We start from the raw sequence: 25,048 nt of genomic DNA on the forward strand, positions 1-25,048 counted from the left end.
CAATAATCTCAGCTAATAATATATAAATGAGCAATATAGAAGGCATCTATTATTAAAATGTGTTCATAATGACAACATTACAGACTTAATTTCCCTGAAGATCCCACTCTGTCCTTGTGGACTGCTCAGATGAAAAATTCTCCACTACATTTTTGTCTTTGCTGTTGTTATTCTATAGAAGTAGATAAAAGCTTTACTTCAGTGACTTTTTTTCCCCATAAACTTTCTACATTCAGTCAACTTTAATAATATTAATAAAAGCAATTTTCCTGAAAGTTAAGTGTAGACATGTGTTTTCATGCTGTACATATAGTTGTTACTTTAAAAATTATGGGAATAAAAGGAAGCATAGTAATTTGTTTTCTGATTTTAGATTCCACCTACCTTAAGCTTTCTAAGGTACATTTATTTCTTTCCTATTTACTCTCTGGAGTTAATTTTGAAAATGCTAATCATACAATAAGAAGATAATAAGCCCTTTTTATATTTTACTTAGTAAGTGGATTAATATTTTTAGATCAGTACATTAAGGTTTCAGTTATTAGAACAGAAGTATAAAGATTTTAATAAAAATAATAAAATGGCACAATTCAAGAAAAGAAAACACATTAAATATATTACATAATAATAAATGCATTATATATAATATGTAAATATATTAAATATCCTCAGCTTCATTCATTAAGGAAAATGCAAGGTAAAACATACAACATTGATGTTTTTAGTGATCTAATACTATTAAGATCAAAACTTTGTGAGCACCCTAGTTGGTGAGTACAGTGGCTAAGGAGGTGTACTGTTCACATCTCCTCTCATGAAAACCTGTTATAGAGCAGTTTGAGGCTTGCTGGAACCTACTCCTGGATTGGGAAAGTCATTGTTAGCATCTCTTTCAAACTCAGCATTCAGTTAGCCAACACCCTATCACACTGGTAGCTTGAGAGTGCGCATAGTGGGAATGTTTACACCCAGAAAGGCACAAATGCTGCAAATAAAGGATTTGTATTTTTTCTTTCTGTAAAACCAGTTGTTAATTACCAACATACAAGTCAACACAGTTGACTGACAGCTGCTGTATTTTCTGATCTGCTGCAGTTCACACATAGAAGCCATTATTTCCCCAAGGCTGCCCCCAACCAGTGACTCCAAATGGTGGTAATAATATTGATTAGTCTACCCTTGCTCAGAGCAGAACTCCACTACCGAGCAGTTTATGTTCTGGGGCTCTCCATTTATCTGTTCTGTGGTCTGAGGCTCTTTCTACCCAATTCTTCCTTCTCTCTTCACAGGTGTCAGACTTGCTTTGAGAGCTGAAGGCTCTTCCCTCTACTCTTTATCCTTCTCAGGCATCTCAGTAAAGTTATTGTACGTCTAACCCTGTCTTGGCATCACTCTTTAGGGGATCTGAACTGATAAAAGGTGGTATGGGACACTCTCATACATTGTTCAGAGGAGTATGAATTAATAAAACCTCTATGAAGAATAACTGGCAATATCTCATTTTAAAATGCAGACCCTAGAGGCAGCCGCTTTCAAATAGTTAATTTTTTTATTTGCTTCCATGTCACCAAACAAGATTATGTACCTACCTCTTGGTTTTATAGATTTAGCTTCTCAGTATGGATTTGAGGTTTTAGTACCTTTTCTCCCTATCCTCACTATCTACATGCACTATTTCCTTATTCTCACAGTTTAGGTGCAGCCCTTTGGGTCAATAAATATTAGGTGTTTATATCAGAGTGATTACAGATATGCTATTTATAGCTAAACCTTCAACATACTATGATTACTTTTCCTTTTCTGCACTTTCCATTTTCCTGAGAGTAGATGATAACTGCTTTTATCATTTGCTTAGCTTTGTCACAAATTTAACCACTAAGCTCTCTGTCAGTTGTCTAAATCTCCCCTCATTACATTGATGCAAGCAATATTCTGTCAACATCATTTTCATAAACAAGTCTCTCTTCACTCTCCTCTCCGACTTGATGGACAGTTTGGCTAGCAATAATATTGTAAGCTTAAGGTAATTTCTCCTCAGAATTTTGAAGGACATAGTGCCATTGCAGTCCACCTTCTAATAATTACATTAAGAAACTTGTGATTTCTGATTCTTAACTTGTGACCTGTCTTCTCTTTCTGAAAGTTTGGTGTATCTCCTTTGTCCCACGGTTCTGAAATTTTTCCAATGATATGCTTTAGTGTGGGTCCATTTTCATCAGTTTTGCCAGACGCTGACTGGGTGGCCTTTTATCAGTCTCAAAAACATATCATACATCTTGATTTGTTTTCCCTATGTTGGTTTTCTCCACCTATGTCCCTTCCTTTCCTCTGTTTTTTCTCTTGCTGGAATTCCTTTTATTCAGATAGTGTACCTACTGACTAGTCCTTTAATTAATTAATTAATTAATTTGCTCTTATATTTTACAATTCTTTATCTTTTTGCTATACTTTTTGGGAGATTTCCTCAATGTTATTTTCTAACTTTCTTTGTCTCTAATATGCTTCTTTTGCTTAAGGTCTCTTTGGCTTGATAGTAATAGAGCTAAATTAGCTTTTGTATAGTATTTTGTATATATGTTTCTATCTTTAGGCTTTTTATCATTTTTAAGCCATTATACTCTAGTTATATCTTTAAAGAGTATATAGATACTGAGAATCTCTCTAACTGGTAAGTTTAATCTGTGTATGTTTATTGAGATCAATTACATTTTATTTTCTTAGTATTTTCCATTTTAGAATGCTGTTTCATTGCTTTTCTTTTTTTCTTCTTTTCTGCCATCTTTTGGATTGTTTAAATCTTTCTTTAATCTTACAGATTCCCTCTTCTGGTTTGGAAGCTTTTCTGTTAATTGTTTACTCTTAACATTTTTAGCACCAATTTTGACTTCTTAGTATTTTTACCCTTCTCCTAAATAATTTAAGGACCTTTTTTAAATTATTATTTCGTCTTTCAGATTATTATTGTTTTGTATTTTGGTTGCACATTAATTTTACCTTTCTCTTACCTCATTTTCTCTTATATTCTTGTACCTCATTGTCTTATTATGTTATTGTCTTATTTAATTTTAGTGCTTATTTATATTTATCCACATGTCTACTAGTTTCTTTGCTCAGACTAATTGATGCATTTTTGGTCTTCTTTCTGGTTCAGTTCCTGAAGATTGGCTCTTTATTATCTATTATATAATATCCAACTTTCTGGAACATACTTCTTTCAGGAAGCCTTCCTACATTATGTTAAAAAATAAAATTCAACTGGATAAATTTTAAAGGACTTATTATATTATAATATTATAATATATATATTACATATATATTATATGTATAAAAAAACTATAACATTATAAATGTTACTGGACTTATGCAATGCTCATGAACTGGGCAGCATCCCATTTGGCCAACAGAAAGGAGCTCTGAGAAGATGTACAAAATTGAAGACTTTTATAGACAGAAGGGAGTGGGACAAGGAAGTTTTACTAACAAGAGTGGAGAATTTCAAGCAAGGTAACCTCCCTTTAGGGGAAGAAAGGGGGTCTAGCATGCAGATAATCTCACTAGTGCTGACCAGGTAATTCCAGACTGACTGGTTAAGATTCTGTTCCTCAGATAGGCTGAAACTGCAATATGTTAGATATGACCTCTTGATTTGTTGATGTGGGCTTAGCACAAGTGACTCCATTTTGGGCCTGTTGTCTCTTTTTTTTAATAATTATTCCCAAGCAACTCTAATGAACATCTTTACTGTATTTCATCTTCCTTTGTGCATGCATGTACATTAATATAATTTAAATTATTTTTCCTTAATTGCTTTGTGTTTGTGAACACTGTCTCCTTTGTCATGGGATCTGGGTCTTATGCCTTCTCTGGGATGTGTTTGTTGTGAGCCTTTGGGATGGTTATTCTGGCTCTCAGTTTTCACATCTGTAAAAAATGGGAAGGAAGGTCCGACTTAATCACAAGGCAGTTATAAGTAATAAATGGGAAAAGATGTGAATGAATTTTTCTTGTAGAGTTCTGCATGTTTGAAGGAATATTATTATTTCATGTATATATTTCCTCAGCTTGATTATAAAGCTCTTTGTGCAAAGCACAAAGGTAGTAGAGTATATTGTTGTAATCATGTAACTAATGCTCTTTTTAATAATTTGGTGCTCTATCATGGGAAGATATGGTGCTGAAATATAGAACTTTTTATTTAAGATATTGAAGAATTTTGTTTAACGATAGTGAAGAATTTGTTAAATCCAAATCCTTCATTACTCTGAGTGCATACTGGCGACTCCCTGACCTGAAGCAGTGAAGTGTTAGCAAGGTTTTAGTAAATTATTTAATGAGATGAAACAAAATAGAATTTAAAAATGAGAAAGTGAGCTACTGGTGGTTTGGGAATAGGAGAGCATGAGTCTAGAAATCACAGTGGAATCCTTTAACATGATGCAGGTGGATGATGATTTAGAGGACTTAGCCCTCTTTATTTTCAAGATTGTCTTAGTCAAGCATGCTCTATGAAGCTAATTTGATTTGCTAGGAATTTGCAAACTGGAAAAGTGATTCTTTAAGAGAATTGTAAGGCAGGAAGGACTATCCATTAAAGGAAATCATTCTGTTTGAAAAGAAGTAATGCAAACTTCCTAGAAACCATAATGGAATAAAGATGTCCTCACTAAGAATCCAAGGGGTGGAATTAAGTTCTTTGGTGGTGTGGATCTGAACGGAGTTCTGGGAGGGCCAAAGAGCTTGATTTCTGGGAGGTTAGGGAGAGCTGAATTACAGTATATTAGAGATGGGGCAGCTGCAGGTGACACACTTTGGTAGCGTAAGTGGATTTGGGAAACATGGTACACAGGGGATTCAGAGGACAATGAGTGGTATTAGTAAGTGGTCATGATAAAATAAGTCAGAACAAATTGAAATTGGGAAAAAGATGACTCATGCATTGTTTTAGGAAGCAAAATGAATAGGACAACAACAGCTAAGTGGAAGTACAAGGATCCCCCGCTTTCCAAAAGTTTGGATTATGCCATTGTGCTTTCACAAAAGACCTAACCTTAGTATGGTATCCTTTTTTTTGTAAAAGCAAAAATTCTCTTCAGATTTACTTTAGTTAGCAAAAACAGGCAGTAATGTAGGTCTTTCATAAAGGCAAAGTGGCATAACCTGAACTTTCAGAAAGTGGGGGTAATTTGCTTTACAATATTTTGGATTATGAAAGGTTTTATAGGAATGTCCTACCTTTGGATAGTTGGGTGAACCTATGTGTAAATATTTTTAATTTTCAGAAAAGTTAGTGGAAAACAATTTTCTAAACTACTACCTGTTAATGAACTATGCTTGCCAAGCTGCCATGTGCATTATTTTGTTTTAGCATACATGTTTACATTGCAAATTTTTATCTCTTTTCTAGCCATTAAAACAAGAACTGGAAATCAAAGAGGCTAATTGTGCTTGCAGATTTCAGTGACTTTTGTCAACCTCTGATCCCTTTTTCTCCCTTCTATTAAATCTCAGATCCCTACCAAGAATAGCATGTCAGAAATTGCTATTTAATACAGTTTTGTTGCCATTACTTTTCATTTAAAGCTTATAGATAATTTAAAATAATGTTTGAATAGTATGGGTAGTGATTACATAGTATTTCTTTTTTAATCTTCCTAGATTTAGTCTTATTAAATCCGTAAAACATTGCCTTGGTTCACCTTGGAATTGATTGATTTTCCTTATCAGTGTGTTTGCCCAGCTGATTAAATAGACTTTATTTTTAAGAGCGGTTTTAGCTTCACAGCAAAATTGAAAGGAAGGTGTAGAGAGTTTCATATAGAAATTGCTCCCACATATGTGTAACCTCCCCCATTATCAACATTCCCCACCAGAGTGGTACGTTTATTACAATCAGTGAACCTGTGTTGACACATTATTATCGCCCAAAGTCCATAGCTATACATTCTCTGGGTGTGGACAAATATATCCACCATTAGAGTATCTTGTAGAATAGTTTCATTGCCCTAAAAATCCTCTGTACTCTGCCTCTTCATCCCTTCCTCCTTGCAAATTCTGAGCAATCACTGATCCTTTTTCTGTCTACATAGTTTTGCCTTTTCCAGCATATCACATAGTTTGCATCATACAGTAGAGAGCCTTTTCAAGTGGGTTTCTTTCACTTTGTGATATGCATTGAAGGTTCTTCCATGGGGTTCCTTAAGGCTTCTCCAGCTATTAGCTGTCTGTTCATGGCTGGTAGCTCACTTCTTTTTGGTGCTGAATAACATTCCATTGTGTGGATGTAACACAGCTTATCTACTAAAGGATTTTGGTTACTTCCAAGTTTTGACAATAAAGCTGCTATAAACTTTCTTGTGTAGGTTTCCACATAGGCATAGTTATTTATTCATTTGGGTAAATACCAAGAACAATTGTGGGATCATATGTTAAGAATATGTTCAGCTTTGTAAGAAACTGCCAAGCTATCTTCCAAAGTGTCTGTACCACTTTACATTCCCACTATCAATGGATGAGAGTCCTGTCAGTCCACATCCTCACCAGCATTTGGTATTGTTAGTATCTGGATTTTGGCCATTCTAGTAAGAATGCTATGGTACCTCTTTTTCATTTTTCATTTCCCTGATAATTTATGATATGGATAATCTTTTTATAGCTTATTTGTCATCTGAATATCTTCTTTGATGAGGTGTCTGTTCAGATTTTTTGCTATTTTTTAATTGGATCATTAATTTTCTCATTGTTGAGTTTTAAGAGTTCTTTGTATATTTGGGATAATGCTAATTAATCAGAAATATCTTTTGCAAATATTTTCTCCCAGTCTGTGGATTTTTTTTTTCCATTCTCTTGACAGTATCTTTTATAGAGCCGAGTTTTTAATTTCACTGAAGTCTATTTTATTAATTATTTCTCTCATGGATTGTATCTTTGATATTGTATCTAAAAAGTTATCATCATATCTAAGGTCACCTAGATTTTCTCCCATGTTACCTTACATAATTTTGTGTTTTACATTTAGGTCAACGATCAATTTTGAGTTAATTTTGTGAAGGGTATAAGGTCTGTGACTAGATTCATTTTTCGTATTTGGATGTCCAAAGATCAGTTGACTGTATTTATGTGGGTCTATTTCTGGGCTCTCTATTCTGTGCCATTGATCTATTTGTCTCTTTTTTCATCAACATCACACTGTCTTGATAACTATAGCTTTATAGCAAGTGTTGAGGTTGGGTAGTATTTGTTCTTCAACTTTGTTCTTCTTCAATATCATGTTGGCTATTCTGCACTATTTTTGCCTCTCTATATACACTTCAGAATCAGTTTATTGATATTCTCACCAACTATTCAATGGTGTGAGGAAGGAGACGGGGAAAAGATTTGGAGAATGGTTAAGAGTCACCCACAGGTTCCAAACTGGAACATGGTAGTGATGGTCCTTAAATTCTGTCCCAGGGGTTGGTAGTACAGAATGTTATTGAGGTTGGGTAATATACAGACTTAAAGATAGACATCCTTCTTACAATTGTCAAATTTGGTGATGTTACTGGAATATATTCTTTCCATTAATTTTTCACAGAGAACAAAACAGTCTGTGTGAGAGAATTATCTCTGAGAGGATGAGAAGTAACAAGCAATGAAGACAGCACTGAGATTCCGTTATCTGATTTTGTTGCTTACATGAAAAGAAATTTTTATCTGTATCAGTCTTCGTTTGTGATGAACATATTCTATTGTTAAGCATTAGGGAATGACTGATATACAGGCAAAGTATACAGATCTATTTTCTCTTCTTTGTCCAATACCACATGGTCTTGATTACTACTTAAAAATTTAAAAACCATTAAAAATTTTTTACCTTAACTAACTGTGGATACTTGCATTTAAATTGCTCTTTACTGTTTCTCTGCATAGTAATTATCCCTATGCTTGAGAATACATCATTTCCTTACTTTTCTTTGAAGGAATTTCTAAACCTCTTTCCTTACTCTATTTTGTCTTTTTTTTGTTTCATTTTATTCTGTAATTTCATCTGTGCTTTCACATAACACATGTTAACTCACAAGGAACATGTTTATCTTTATATTGGAGTTATTAATTGTTAAGAAGTCTGTTTACATGACATTGTAGGTAAAGGGTTAACAAAGCTGTTTCTCCTTCTGCATGGGAATTATACCTTTGGCAAACTGTCTTCCTTTGATTCCCTGGGAACTGATGAAGGAACTATGTTACCTATATTTCTAGGCAATATTACTGATATTTTTAAAAGACTTCTGATCAGTAAATTGCATCTGGACTGGGAATACTTTTTAATGAACTATAACCTGATTAGGACAACATAGATTACATGTTCTCTGGATGATACAACTCCGAGCATCCCCTGTGGGGCTCTGAAAGCTGTGCCTGTGTTGTTATGACAGGTAATGGGGAAGGTGGAGCATGAGGTGCCAAAACTGGATCCCTAAACATTAGTAGCACAACCCATTGCTAAGACAAAGCTGAGTTGAGTTTATTGCTGACATTATAAGGGAGAACACTATCTTACAAAACTTTGGTAGCATCTTAGAGCAAAAAAGGAGAGAATTTATTAAGGACTGGAAGTTTGATTTCAGGTGGTTCTTTCAAAGCAGGGAGGGGTTAGGGGAGTGGGCTTTGTTAGAGTTGGGTAAGGTTTAAGGATCATGATATCAGTCCAGGATTGTGGAAACAGCAAGATGAGGATTTTGAGGCAAAGTGTTCAAGGAGTCTTAGGGCATAAACTGTGTGTTCATGCTTTCTGTTGAGGAGTTAATAGATCTTGGAGAAGTTCCTGTAATGAAAAATCAAACCATTTGCCTGGGCAAAGAAGTCATGCTAAGGAAGACAGATGACTAGCAACAAGTCATTTTAACATAGACAGTGAGGTGTGGTTTCAGTTCTGTGTATCCAGTTTGAGTGTGGGGGTTAGACAATTTTAGTTCTCAGTGTTTTTAAGTCAAGATGATTCCAGAATCTGCCCATTAAGTCTAATTTGCTCACCTCTGAGTTGTACCCTGGGAGTAAGGACACAGGAGCTCAACTCTGTGGACTGCTACACAGACTGCTAGGAGGTCAAATCCTGTGGCAGAGGATGCTTGATGCTGCCCTAGTGATAAGCAGTGATTTCAGCTCTGTATTCTTCTGATTCTAATGATAACATCCATGGTCTGTGATAATCTTGTGATTATGAATGTTTTCTTAGTCAGCATTGTAGACACACACAGAAAGGGCCTTACAATATGCCTGGTGTATGTTTTTCCCGAAGATGTTAGTTTTCACTGTGATTTGTGTTTAGGTCATTGTGTCAGTAAAAACCAACCATTTTATACATTCACATTCATACACAGGATTGTACTGAGTTATGAATGGCCATACTCAAAAGTTTTTGTTTGAGCTTTTGTGGATGTTGCAATTGTTTTGGCTATAGTGAGTGAAGAGGCCGAGATGACAGGAGCTTGTGCAACAATTATTTTATGATAATTACAAATTATTAGGGTAGTATAATTTTTTATTCAAATATGGTTCTGCTAAAATTTTAGGACCAATTATACTTCTTGTGTTCCATATTGAAATCTAACAAGTTTAATAATAGCACATCTATTTAATGACAGTTTCACCTGTATTGGCAAAGAAAGTGATCAGATTTAGGAAATACAATCTCCATATGCACAGCCTATTAATGTGTATGATAAAGTTGTATCACTTGGATTGGTCATCTCTGCTCTTCAGTTTGATTAATAAGCCATGCTTAGACTTTTGCGATGTGGTGGTACTTTCAGAAATATACCAGAATAACCTAAGAGGGATTTATTTTTCTCTCAAAGTTGTCCTTTAAATGAAAAAGAAAAAAAAAGCCTTGCATGATTTTATTCATCCATTTACTCAACAAATATGTATTGAGCTACTTTTTAAATTCTAAATATTGGGAATCTAACAGTGAACAAACACATAAAACAAATCCTCCCCTATGTTCATGGAACTGTCAAAGAGAAATTATACTGGGCCCTTGTTAAAAATGTCAAGGAAGAATTTGTTCAAAACTATTGCAATAGGGGAGAGAAGTCAACTCTGCTGAAACAAAAGGCAGGGAGGTTGGTTGGTATGACTAAGCTATCTGTGTTTGCTGATTGGCGTTACCAGAGTTAGGCTTCTACCCTCCTACAGAGACTGGGTACTACTTTTATCGATCACATTTCAAAGGGATGGCTCCCAAGTCCCTGAGAAAGACATTTCTGGTTGTAAAACTGGCAGGAGTCTCGGAGAAGATTTTTATCTTGAAGGGGGAGAGAAATAATTTATAACTGAAAGTTTTCTAGAGAAAATGCTCTGAGAAAAGAGAGGTCAGGGTCCTGAAGTCAAGAAAGAGCCTGCCTAGAATTTAATCAACCTGGAGGAAATATTAAGGCTTTCTTTGTCAAAATTTTCATTGTGGTGAAAAACAGACAGTAGACATTCATAACAAATTTAAAAAGTATATGTGTAATTTCCAATAGTGATATGCTCTACAAATAAAAATAACACAGGGCAAATTAGATACATAGGTTGTGACTGGGATGATCAGGAATTGAGGCATGTACGAAAGCATTTAGTGGGCTAAATGTAACTGTTAGGTTAGGAATTTTTTTGTAGCTGCAAAGAAAAGAGACTCAAGTAACCTCTAGTGATGGGAGATTTAACATAAGGATGGACATTTTTTGGAACGTGGGAAGAGAAACAATGGGACCTTAGGTATGAGTGTATGGTCCTGGACCGGTAGCTCTGGGAATGTTAGCTCAGGGCACAGCGATGCTGTAATATTAGGGGAGTGAGCCTGGAAGTGCTGGGCCAAATGGTCAGGAAGGGAAGTGTTCTTCATTAATGTGATTCATTTCATCTTGTCAATATGCTTTTCTGTCTACTCTCTATTGACTGAATTATTTTTTTTTAATTAAAAAATTTTTATTTTGAAATAATTTTAGATTTATAGATGAGTTGCAAAGACAGTAGGGTGTTCCCATATGCCCTTCCTCTGCCTTACTTTAATGTTGCATCTTATACAAGCATGGTATGTTTATCAAAACAAAGAAATTAACATTGATACAATACCATTAGGTAAACTGCAAACTTCATTGTATAGCTCCAGTTTTTCCCATACTGTCCTTTTTCTGTTCCAGTATCCAATACAGGATACCATATTGTAGTTGTCATGTCTTCTTAATGTCTTCCAATCTGTCACAGTTTCTTTTTATTATTATTATTTATTATCAAATATACATCATAATGGTTCAAAAGTCGTTCTCCTTCCCCACCCACTCCCCTCTCCCTTGGTAACCACTAGTCCCTTCTCAGTGTCTATGAGTCTAATACTGTTTGTTTCTTCTGTTTTGCTTTGTTTATTTATTTTTATTTATTTTTATTTTGGTATCATTAATCTACAATTACATGAGGAACATTATGTTTACTAGACTCCCCCCATCACCAAGTTCCCCCCACATACCCCATTGCAGTCACTGTCCATCAGCGTAGTAAGATGTTGTAGAATCACTACTTGTCTTCTCTGTGTTGTACAGCCCTTCCCATGCTCCCCCATATTATGCATGCTAATCATAATGCCCCCTTTCTTTTTCCCCTCCCTTATCCCTCCCTTCCCACCCATCCTCCCTGGTCCCTTTCCCTTTGGTAACTGTTAGTTCACTCTCGGGTTCTCTGAGTCTGCTGCTGTTTTGCTCCTTCAGTTTTTTCTTTGTTCTTATACTCCACAGATGAGGGAAATCATTTGATACTTGTCTTTCTCTGCCTGGCTTATTTCACTGAGCATAATACCCTCTAGCTCCATCCATGTTGTTGTAAATGGTAGGATTTGTTTTCTTCTTATGGCTGAATAATATTCCATTGTGTATATGTACCACATCTTCTTTATGCATTCATCTACAGATGGACACTTAGGTTGCTTCCATTTCTTGGCTATTGTAAATAGTGCTGCAATAAACATAGGGGTGCATCTGTCTTTTTCAAACTGGGCTGCTGCATTCTTAGGGTAAATTCCTAGGAGTAGAATTCCTGGGTCAAATGGTATTTCTATTTTGAGCTTTTTGAGGAATCTCCATACTGCTTTCCACAATGGTTGAACAAATTTACATTCCCACCAGCAGTGTAGGAGGGTTCCCCTTTCTCCACAACCTTGCCAACATTTGTTGTTGTTTTTCTTTTGGATGATGGTGATCCTTACTGGTGTGAGGTGATATCTCATTGTGGTTTTGATTTGCATTTCTCTGATGACTAGTGATGTGTTTTGCTTTGTTTTTATATTCCATAAATAAGTGAAATCATATACTTTCTCTCCCCTTCTTCTTTATCTCTTGACTCCCAGTCCTGAATGTTTGTGACATCCACCAGCACGTGGTCCATCCTGGCCACTTTGCCCTGGCTCTGCAGCAGCTCTCATTGTCCACTGCACCATTCCCTCAGCATTTCTGAGACCAATCATTCATACTACAAAACAAGGGTCTTCATCTATTTTTGCATAGGGTAGTTAGGGGAAGTCTCTGAAGAGGTGACATTTAAGCCCAGATCTGAAAGATGAATGAAGAATTAACCACGCAAAGGAGTGGCAGGTGGGTCGGGGAGAGTGTTTAAGTATCATGTTTGGAAACTCCCAGGTGAAGAATATGAAATGTTTGAAGAAAGTATAATTTTCTGTGAGTGGAGTACAGAGAGCAGAAGACAGATATACAGACTATAGAGATGGGCAGGTTGTGTTGAGGAGTTTGGATTATTTATTGTAAAGGCAGCAACAGGTTATTGAAGGATTTAAAGCATGTATAATAATGCTTGAAAAAAAATCTAACTAAGCCTTAGACAATATGCCTTTTTTTAGAGTGCATATTTTGATCAGTCTGTGGACCTACTGGATTTTAAAGACAGTCTTTTCCACAACAAGAAGCACTTAAGAATTTAGTACGTTAATGGATATTGCTGAAAATAGATATCTCTTTTTCATCTATCATCTATCTATCTATATCTATCTATCTATCTATCTATCTATCTATCTATCTATCTATCATCTATCTATCTGTCTATCTAATCTATCATCTTTCTTTGACATAGTTTTGATAAGAACATAATTGGCTAGAACAGGTGGTATATACAAGTTATTTAAACTGAGGTCCTTTACTGAAGCATGTTAACTAATGCATAGAGAAATTAGGATTATTTCTCCATGGATATCTTGGTAGCATGAGTTGGAGCAGTGAGTTCTGACTAGGAAGGAGGCAGTAGAACTTTTATCTGGGTTAAAGGTTCTGATAACAAATACAGTTTGCAATTTTCTTTCAATCTTATATTGTGTTCTAAAAAAGGAAATGGAAATGAACTATGTAGTCGTTCATATGTAAAGTCTATTTAGAATAAGAATCCAATGCTTATTATTGTTTTGTGGTTTCTATCCAGTTGCTTGATGTGGTGCCACCCATGAAGTTGAAAGAACTATTAATAATTAATTACAATATCAGTGCTGGAGGAGTCAGGAATTATAGGACATTTGTACATTGGTTAGTTTATTCTTTAATTAACATAGTCATTCTTTCAATAGATGTTTGGTGCCTACTGCATGCTGGGGAGTGCTAGAGAGTGTGCTAGGGATAAAGGAATGAACAAACATGATGTAGGTGCACAATCACAAACAGACAAAGTCATGAAAGGAATGTATTTGGTCCTTTGAGGCTGTATAATGAGATGACCTGACTTAAACTGGAGAATTAAGTTTCCCTGAGGACACAGTGACTAAGCTGAGATCTGAAGGATGAACAGAGCTAACTAGGCTATGGACAGGGGCATGAAAGAGTTGTAGAGCATTCCATTTAGAAAGAATAGCAAGTGCATAGGCCCTGTGTTTGAGGACATGGCATATTGAAAGAATTGAAAGCTAGATGGAGGGTGAGATTAAGAGCATGGAAGGACGTGGTTAGAGTGGTAAAGCAAGGGCCTGACCATACAGGTCTAAAAGAGATTTTAGAACAACAGGAAGCTATCATCTAATTTTAATCTAGGAGTGATTTTGAAAAGGTAACTGTTACATAGTGTTCAGAACAGTTTGGATGGGGTCAAGTGAGTACCTTGAAACTTATTAGGAAAATTCTATGGGCCCAGGAGAGTGATGCTCGTAGCATGGTCTAAGGTGGTGACAGTGGAGATGGAGAGAAGTAGTAGATGAGTGATAGAATTCAGGAGTTAAAATTAACAGGATTTGAAGGTAAATTGGGTATGGGGGATGTCAGAGAGAAGGTTGACAAGAATATTTCTTGGTTTCTAATTTGCTTAATAATGGCTAATGATTACATTTACTTAGATATCAGAAGATGACCAGGAACAAGGTTTGGAATGGGAGGTGGAAGGGGGATAGTAGCTTTTTTGAAAAACGGGGTAGACATGCTATGTTTAAATGTTCATGAGAAGGGTATAGTTTGAAGGGGAAGTGGTTGGAATTTTGAGCAGCATGGACAAAGTTTGAAATAAAGTGAATTGATGAACATAAGGAAAACAGTAAAATTGGTAGGTAAGTTCAGAGGTGCTTTGAGACTGGTTCCTCCATAAATTCATTATCATCAGTCTGCCCCATTGTATGTTCAAGATCACAACTTTCTTGAACAGTTCTTAACACAGGCATGAAGAAAACTGATATTTGAGTCAACATTCATATTTTGATAGAGGTTATAAGGAAGAGACAGAGATGCTAAAGGATTCAGGGTTACTGTATTACTGAAATAGTGGGGATGCATAAGGAAGAAAGTGGGGAATGCAGAAGGTTTGTAGATTGGAAAAAAGGAGATCAGTGGACTGGAAGTTCAGTAAGGTTAAATTGCTATTGGAGTTGATGTAATTAGACCATTTAGTTCAACAGAGAAGAGGATGTAGTCAGATAGCAGGATGGTTCAATTCAAGGCTTCAGAAGTGGACAAAGTTTTAGGATATGACAAATTTCAGATTACAGCCATGGCACTGGGTGTCTGAGGGGAACTGGAAAGATTGTTGAAGATGAAATGATGAAGAAACTGTGACATTGGATTGTTGGAAGTATCTTACATGTGGATAATGAAGTTAGTTAGGGTGATGGCAAGATTTTAGGTGAGGTTGGATTTGAGAAAATATTTAGGAGATAGGAGATATATGAGTGATAACTTTGAGTTCTCTGTTCTCATGTACTATTCACTGGCATGAATCCATGCAAAGCAACAAGAGCAATACATTTCCCAATACAAAAGGTAAATAATACCTGACAACTATGTTAAGTGTTATTTTACATAGCTATATCTTACCTGTTTGGGATAATGTCTTGTTAAAATGGGACCTTTGTATCTAGTAGGTATCTATAATGCCCCCAGTCTTAAGTCATACCAAATATGAATTCTGTGCACACATAAATACATATTCGCTTTCTCCCCATTAGTATTAGTTAGCTTTTTTCCCTGCATAGTAAACCATCCCAAAACTTTGTGGATTTAACAACCACCATTTCTTTAACTCATGAATCTATGGCTCAGCTGGGTGGTTCTGCTAACTTGGCTAGGTTTGCTTATCTCAGCTAAATTTGCCCATGCATCTGTAGGCTGCTGAGTTGGTTGGTTACTGAACTGGTCTGGGATGGCCCAAATGGCTGACCCATGGGGCTGCTCTTGTAGTCTGTCATCAACTAAAAGCTGAGTAGGTTTTCTTCACATGGCAACTGGGCTGAGTTGCAAGACCATGAATGGAAACGCTGTGCCTCTTGAGGTCTAGGCTTAGAACTGATACAGTGCCATTTATTTATACCAATTCTGTTGGCCAAAGCAAGTCATAATGCCAGCCAGCTTAAGGGTTGGGGTAGTAGACCTAATCTCTTGATGAGAAGAGCTACAAAGTCGCATGGCCAAGGGGTGTGGATGAAGGAAGGGAAATAACAATAGCTATTTTTTTTTGTCAACTCTACCACAACATCCTGTGTGAGAATGCAATATGTAGGTGAAACACCACACAACTGGATATTACACGTCTGTATTCCCGTGCTGTCATTCCCACTTAATGGTTGTGTACTCTTGGACAAGAAAGTTCTTTGATCACCCCTTTTCTGTTTACAAAGTAAGAAAGGAAGGAGGTAGGGAAGATTATTAGCTGAGTTATTTAATCACTGTCATTAGTGATGATCAAATGAGAGAATTGATTTGTATTTTAAATGACATTATCATTGAAAAATATTATTTTTATGCTAATAGCATCTTAGTCTCTTTAGCGTGGGGTTCCACAACAAAATAGTAAAGAGTTAGTAACATAGAGATGTCTTCTGGATATTGTTCCTTATGCTATCGTGGCCTGAGGGGCTTAGCAAGTAAGGAAATTGGTTAGAAAAGTGGAAGGCTGATGACTGAAATTTCTCCCTTAACCCTGCTGTGTTCTATTATTCATTTGATGTGTTTGATATTATCTTCCACCAGTGGAACCCCAGGGATTTACGAGCTAAGTGCTCAGAGGTTGGGATAGAGGCAGAAAATCACTGGAGTGCAGAGGAGGGCACAGAAAGACTAGAAAGTATGGAGTGAAATGAAGCAGAAAATGAAGGAGCAGCTAAAATTGGTGCAAAGTACAGAATCAAGAAAGTGTTATAAAAAAGGTGGTAATATGGAGGAGGGCACTTTTTGAGGATGGGCCATAAAAATGTCCAGTATTAACATATGGGTGAAACTAAAATTACCAAGGAATTAAATACAATTTGTGGCCTAATTGAAAGGTTATGTGGTTGAGTCATGAAATAAGGAAAGTCTCTTACTTTAGATACTATAATGAATATAACTCCCCCTCTTTAAAATATCATACCATGTGGAAAAAATCATTAATCTGAATTAGGCACTGTGGTGAAAAGTTAACCTAACAACACAGTAGTGACTACTGAATTTTCTGTATAATTTTTTGATATTTAAATGTAACATACCTAAAGAAAATTACACCAATCTTAAGAATGGAGCTCAAATAATTTTCACAAAGTAAACACAGCTAGTAATTACTAGCCATATTAAGAAACAGAATGTCAGAATCCCCAAATCCATCTGTGCTCCTCACAGTGACTACTCCTCCCCCAACACAGAGAGCTACTATTTTAGTTTCTAATTCCATAGAGGAGTTCCACCTGTTTTCAGACTTTCTGTAAATGAAATCATATGGTATATACTTTTTTGTGTCTAGTCTCTTTTGTTCAGCATACTGCTTTTTAGATTCAGTCCTGTTACTGTATATGGTTCTAGTCTGTTCATGTGTGTTTTGGATAGTATCCCACTGAGTGACTGAGAGTGAGATAATTTATTTATCCATTATACTGGAAATGGAATTCAGAATATTTCAAGTTATAAGTATCTCATCACATTTTTAAACCAAATGACTTCTCTTTGAGTTTTGATTATAGTGATTGCATTAAATGTTTTTTGATACAAAACAATAGTTTAAAAAAATTTTGGAATGAAACAAACTTTGATATTCATTTTGAATAACAGTTTCTGATTTTATAAGTAGATGAAGGGAACACTGTAGACAAACTCGAAGGTAGAATTTTGGGGCTATGTTTGGGAGCAAGCAGGAGATTGGTTTGCCTGGAGCACTGTTGCTGGGCAAAGGCACAGTGGGAAGTGACCTGGCAGTGTGCAAAGAGGTGGGACTGTGGACCTTGAAGTCCTGCAGAAGAGAAGTGTTTGATCTAATGTCTGTGATGAGCCCTTGGAGGATATGCTCAGTGTGGTCTTCTAGGGAGATTAATATAGCAACTACTATTGGAGGTAAGGAAAGGAAGACTACACAAAAGTGGGTTATTTGGGTAAATACACCAAGAATCTGAGAAACTAAGTCTGGGAAATGCTTCCATTCCTTCATAGCTGTGTGACTTTGGGCAAATCGTTTAACTTGTCTGAGCTTCAGTGTCATCATATGAACAATGAGTGGAGGTAGGAATCCTGGTGTTGTGAAAATGGAATGAGTTAGAGAATTGCATGTGGTATCCCAGGGTTTCCGTGGATACTTAACGTCTGCAAGTGCTGTGCCTTGGTGAGAATAAGAGGGTGGCTAGGTATTTGATCTCCTTTATTCAGCCATGTAGATAATGCCCATATTTCAATCGGTACCACTGGTACTAGTGGGCTTAGTTAAAGTACACATTATGCTCTAGATATAGTGAGTTTCAGAGTGAGGTCAGATGACGAAGTGGTTAGAAGCAAGGAGTCTGGAGCCAGGCTCTATTTGAATCTTGGCTCCTTTTCTTACAAGCTGTATGAACTTAGTCAAATTACTTAGCCTTTCTGGGCTATGTTTAATAATGAGACCTACTGCACAGGATTGTTTCGAAGATTGAATAAGTTAATACATATGAAGCACTTGGAACAGTACTTAGCATGTAGTAAGTGCTCAATATTATTAACATCTTGTCTTTTCCAAGCACCTGTGAATGGTTTCTCTTGGTTTACTGTGTAGAAGCATATGTTACAGGCTTCTTGGAATTTTTGTTTCATCCTTCTGTCCCTGTATCTCCAACTGTGATCCAGGTTATCTACATTAGATTAACAGAGTGAGGGCAGCCGTCATCAGTACCCTACGTGTTTGAACACAGTTGAAACACCCTGCCCCGGTCTTCTTTTTTTCTGTTTCCTCCCACATTTCCTAATAGGGTATTATCTTGAGTTCTTATGTAGCAGTCCTCTTCTGAATATGTTTTCTGTGTCTCTTACAGCTGTGGCTTGGTCAGGGGAGAAATTAAGGAAAATTTCTCTTTAATGCTGATGCCATACCTCTATTACTGCAACCTCAATTCACATGAACTCTTTGTTGTTTACATTATACATTGAATTTAATATGAACTGACCACCCCCCCAAATTCACCTGACCCACATGTACTTGAAATCATACGGTATATAGCCTTCTGTGTCAAGTCTCTTTTGTTCAGCATACTGCTTTTTAGATTCAATCCTGTACTTGAGTTGCAGAAGTTTTCCCCATAATTTATTGAATGAATTGCCATGGCATTTCCACATGCCATGCTTTGTAACTGATGCTAGATATAGTTCAAGGGGTTTAGAGTTTCTTGGGATGACATGCATACACACAGAGACCTGTATAAAGTGGTGTTGTGGTAATTGTCATAACAGAAATGTGCAAAGTGTGCATGATAATACGAAGGAAGGAGAGCTAAGATCCTTAGCTGAGGGGGATGTCAGTGAAGGCACGTGAAGGAGAGAGTATTTATCATGAAATATAAGTAAGACCCTAGCCCTCAAGACAGTGGGAGGGACAGACCCTTTAGGAGAGAACATCTTGTAATGTGTCATGAAACACATGGGCACTCTGGCAGCTACACACAGCTTCATGTGGCAGAGGCATGGAGAGCTGGAGGAGGAATTGGTGGGAGAGAGGCTGACCAGGTAGACACATGCTGGGTCCTGAAGGGTTTTGCATCACAGGAGGGAGTTAACACTTATTCTTGTAGGTCTAAGGTAACATTAAAGACTGGAGAGGGATATGATTAGATAGCTGCATTCTGCCTGATGGACAAAAAGTGCCTGTGTTCATGGCATTAAAAACATGTGTCTTATCACCTCTAAAAGCTTTGTGCATTGGAAACTTTCTCAGGCTTCAGGATTTTATTTTTCTAGAACACTTTTTAAATTCATTTTGTTATCATTAATCTACAATTACATGAAGAACATTATGGTTAGTAGACTCCCCCTTCACCAAATGCCCCCCACATTCCCCATTACAGTCACTGTCCATCAGTGTAGTAGGATGCTGTAGAATCAATACTTGTCTTCTCTGTGTTGCACATCCCTCCCTATGCTCCCCGCCCCACACATCATACATGCTAATCATAAGGCCCCCTTTCATTTTCCCCTACCTTTTCCCTCCCTTCCCAACCATCCTCCCTGCTCCCTTTCCCTTTGGTAACTGTTAGTCCATTCTTGGGTTCTGTGACTCTGCTGCTGTGTTGTTCCTTCAGTTTTTCTTTGTTCTTACACTCCACATATGAGTGAAATCATTTGGTACTTGTCTTTCTCTGCCTGGCTTGTTTCACTGAGCATAATACCCTCTAGCTCCATCCATTTTGTTGCAAATGGTAGGATTTGTTTTCTTCTTATGGCTGAATAATATTCCATTGTGTAAATGTACCACATCTTCTTTATCCATTCATCTACTGATGGACACTTAGGTTGCTTCCTTTTCTTGGCTATTGTAAACAGTGCTGCGATAAACATAGGCATGCATCTGTCTTTTTCAAACTGGGCTGCTGCATTCTTAGAGTAAATTCCTAGAAGTGGAATTCCTGGGTCAAATGGTATTTCTATTTTGAGCTTTTTGAGGAATCTCCATACTGCTTTCCACAATGGTTGAACTAATTTACATTCCCAGCAGCAGTGTAGGAGGGTTCCCCTTTCTCCACAACCTCACCAACATTTGTTGTTGTTTGTCTTTTGGATGGTGGCAATCCTTACTGGTGTGAGGTGATATCTCATTGTGGTTTTAATTTGCATTTCTCTAATGACTAGTGATGTGGAGCATCTTTTCATGTGTTTGTTAGCCATCTGAATTTTTTCTTTGGAGAACTGTGTTCAGCTCCTTTGCCCATTTTTAATTGGATTATTTGCTTTTTGTTTGTTGAGGTGCATGAGTTCTTTATATATTTGGATGTCAAGCCTTTATTGGATCTGTCATTTATGAATATATTCTCCCATACTGTAGGGTACCTTTTTGTTCTATTGATGGTGTCCTTTGCTGTTACAGAAGCTTTTCAGCTTGATATAGTCCCACTTGTTCATTTTTGCTTTTGTTTCCCTTTCCTGGGGAGATATGTTCAAGAAGAAGTCACTCATGTTTATGTCCATGAGATTTTGGCCTATGTTTTTTTCTAAGAGTTTTATGGTTTCATGACTTAAATTCAGGTCTTTGATCCATTTTGAATTTACTTTTGTGTATGGGTTAGACAGTGATCCAGTTTCATTCTCTTACATGTAGCTGTCCAGTTTTGCCAGCACCTTCTGTTGAAGAGACTTTCGTTTCCCCATTGTATGTCCATGGCTCCTTTATCATATATTAATTGACCATATATGTTTGGGTTAATGTCAGGAGTATCCATTCTGTTCCACTGCTCTGTGACTCTGTTCTTGTGCCAGTACCAAACTGTCTTGATTACAATGACTTTGTAGTAGAGCTTGAAGTTGGGGAGCGAGATCCCCCCCACTTCATTCTTCCTTCTCAGGATTGCTTTGGCTATTTGGGGTCTTTAGTGTTTCCATACGAATTTTTGAATTACTTATTCCAGTTTGTTGAAGAATGCCATTGGTAATTTGATAGGGATTGCATCAAATCTGTATATTGCTTTGGCAGGATGACCATTTTGATGGTATTAATTCTTCCTAGGCAAAAGCACGGGATGAGTTTCCATTTGTTAGTGCCCTCTTTAATTTCTCTTAAGAGTGTCTTATAGTTCTCAGGGTACAGGTCTTTCACTTTCTTGGTTAGGTTTATTCCTAAGTATTTCATTCTTTTTTTTTTTTGAGAGGGCATCTCTCATATTTATTGATCAAATGGATGTTAACAACAATAAAATTCTGTATAGGGGACTCAATGCACAATCATTAATCAACCCCAAGCCTAATTCTCAACAGTTTCCAATCTTCTGAAGCATAACAAACAAGTTCTTACATGATGAACAAGTTATTACATAGTGAATAAGTTCTTACATGGTGAACAGTGCAAGGGCAGTCATGTCACAGAAACTTTCATTTTTGATCACGCATCATGAACTATAAACAATCAAGTCAGATATGATTATTCGTTTGATTTTTATACTTGATTTATATGTGAATCCCACATTTCTCCTTATTATTATTATTATTTAATAAAATGCTGAAGTGATAGGTAGATGCAAGATAAAGGTAGAAAACATAATTTAGTGCTGTAAGAGGGCAAATGTAGATGATTAGGTCTGTGCCTATAGACTAAGTATTAATCCAAGCTAGACAAGGGCAACAAAACATCCACGGATGCAGATTTCTCTCAAAACAGGGGGGTGAGGTTCTATGCCTCACCTCTGTTGATCCCCAATTTCTCACCTGATGGCCCCCCTGCGACTGTGCCTGTCTTAGGTTGTTCCTCCCTTGAGGAATCTTACCCGTCTCTGGCTAACCAGTCATCTTCCAGGGCCATACAGGGAAATGGAAAGTTGGTAAGTGAGAGAGAAGCAATATTGTTTGGAAAGGTTAGCTTTTTACTTCTTTGCATATTTATGCCCTGTGGCTTCTATGCCCAGCATTTGTCTTGAGGTATCTTTACCACTTGGAGGAATTATGATACTCGGTAATTTTCGATATGAGGCACGAATTCTACTAAAGCGTTGTAATTAGGAAGGAAGAAGAAAAGCTATAGAAGTAGCAGACGGAAGAAAACCTGGGGAGATTGATTATTTCTTTGACATATCTTCTTGTAGAGTAACATAAGCATGTATAGGTTTTAAACTACTAATTAAATTGCATACACACATTAAGGTAATAGGAATACAGCTACATAACAAAAGCAGACCTACAATTACCAGTCATATCCAGTGAAACCAAGAAAACCAGTTAGGTACCCTAGGCATTTGTGAAAACTTATCAATGATATGATGGATATTATCTAACTGAATTTGAATAGTTTGAGAAAAATCAGACAAATTAAAACACATTCCTGGGAACTATTCACATCCCATATGTTCTTTTAACAGTAGATAGTCTATAGTTGCACGATTTTGTAGCACTGCAACTTGCACTTCTCCTAATTCTTGGTTGAGGTGCGACAGTATATAGATATAGATCCAGTCAAAGTTTTTGTTTTACTGTATGCACAGGCCAGCTTAGATATCTCCTTCTTCATTCCAATGGCAGGTCCAGGAACCGGTGGGGTGAATGCAGCTACAACTTCAACAGCGCCAGGATCTTTGTTGAAGTTTTTTGATGATCATCTTCTGGAATGACTCTTCCAGAGGATGTTGATGTTGGAAATTCTTCTTCATATCGTATCTTAATTCATTTTCTGTGTAGCCAAATTAGGCTTTGATCCTCTGTATCAACACAAACAAACCCTTTGCCCGCACTTTGATATGACCTTTATACCATTGTGAAGAACCTATTGGAGATCACCACACAGGAACTGCTTTTTTTTTTTTAAGAGAAAGGAATATTATCAGAAAAATAAACTTCCATAGCTGATCATCTGACACCCTGTAAAAGATCAAAATTAAGGATATGTAAAGCATGCGTTAATTGTTGATTTGCAGTTAGTTTTATCCTATCAGGGAGTAATCTCCCTTTTCTTTCTCACTCTTTTTTTTTATCATTAATCTACAATTACATGAATAATATTATGTTTACTAGGCTCTCCCCTATACCAAGTCCCCCCCACAAACCCTATTACAGTCACTGTCCATCAGCATAGCAAAATGTTGTAGAATCACTACTTGTCTTCTCTGTGTTGCACAGCCCACCCCTTTCTCCAACCCCTATTTTATTCTTTTTGATGCAATTGTGAATGGAATTGTTTTCCTGATTTCTCTTTCTATTAGTTCATTGTTAGTGTATAGGAAAGCCACAGATTTCTGTGTGTTAATTTTGTATCCTGCAACTTTGCTGTATTCCGATATCAGTTCTAGTAGTTTTGGAGTGGAGTCTTTAGGGTTTTTTATGTACAATATCATGTCATCTGCAAATAGTGACAGTTTAACTTCTTCTTTGCCAATCTGGATTCCTTGTTTTTCTTTGTTTTGTCTAATTGCCATGGCTAAGACCTCCAGTACTATGTTGAATAACAGTGGGGAGAGTGGGCATCCCTGTCTTGTTCCTGATCTCAGAGGAAAAACTTTCAGCTTCTCGTTGTTCAGTATGATGTTGGCTGTGGGCTTATCATATATGGCCTTTATTATGTTGAGGTAATTGCCCTCTATACCCATTTTGTTGAGAGTTTTTATCATGAATGGATGTTGAATTTTGTCGAATGCTTTTTCAGCATCTATGGAGATGAGCATGTGGTTTTTGTCCTTCTTTTTGTTTATGTGGTGGATGATGTTGATAGATTTTCGAATGTTATACCATCCTTGCATCCCTGGGATGAATCCCACTTGGTCATGGTGTATGATCCTTTTGATGTATTTTTGAATTTGGTTTGCTAATATTTTGTTGAGTATTTTTGCATCTACTTTCATCAGGGATATTGGTCTGTAATTTTCTTTTTTGGTGAGGTCTTTTCCTGGTTTTGGTATTAGGGTGATGTTGGCTTCATAGAATGAGTTTGGGAGTATTCCCTCCTCTTCTATTTTTTGGAAAACTTTAAGGAGAATGGGTATTATATCTTCTCTGTATGTCTGATAAAATTCTGAGGTAAATCCATGTGGCCTGGGGGGTTTTGTTCTTGGGTAGTTTTTTGATTACCGCTTCAATTTCTTTGCTGGTGATTGGTTTGTTTAGATTTTGTGTTTCTTCCTTGGTCAGTCTTGGAAGGTTGTATTTTTCTAGGAAGTTGTCCATTTCTTCTAGGTTTTCCAGCTTGTTAGCATATAGGTTTTCATAGTAGTCTCTAATAATTCTTTGTATCTGTGTGGGGTCCGTTGTGATGTTTCCTTTCCCGTTTCTGATTCTGTTGATGTGTGTTGATTCTCTTTTTCTCTTAATAAGTCTGATTAGAGGCTTATCTAGTTTGTTTACTTTCTCAGAGAACCAGCTCTTGGTTTCATTGATTTTTTTCTATTGTTTTATTCTTCTCAATTTTATTTATTTATTTTCTGATCTTTATTATGTCCCTCCTTCTGCTGACTTTAGGCCTCATTTGTTCTTCTTTTTCCAATTTCTATAGTTGTGACGTTAGACTATTTATTTGTGTTTGTTCTTCCTTCTTTGAATATGCCTGGATTGCTATATACTTTCCTCTTAAGACTGCTTTTGCTGCATCCCACAGAAGTTGGGGCTTTGTGTTATTGTTGTCATTTATTTCCATATATTGCTGGATCTCCATTTTAATTTGGTCGTTGATC

The 25,048-nt window shown here is 36.6% G+C and overlaps 1 protein-coding gene across 1 annotated transcript in view; it reads left to right on the top strand.

The window, feature by feature from the left end:
• Positions 1–25,048, top strand: part of KCNH5 (potassium voltage-gated channel subfamily H member 5) — a 352,997-nt gene that overhangs the window by 66,893 nt on the left and 261,056 nt on the right. The gene's annotated exons all lie outside the window — the stretch shown is intronic.

This window comes from Manis pentadactyla, chromosome 11 (genome assembly GCF_030020395.1).
Source record: "Manis pentadactyla isolate mManPen7 chromosome 11, mManPen7.hap1, whole genome shotgun sequence".
NCBI classification, from domain to species: domain Eukaryota; kingdom Metazoa; phylum Chordata; class Mammalia; order Pholidota; family Manidae; genus Manis; species Manis pentadactyla.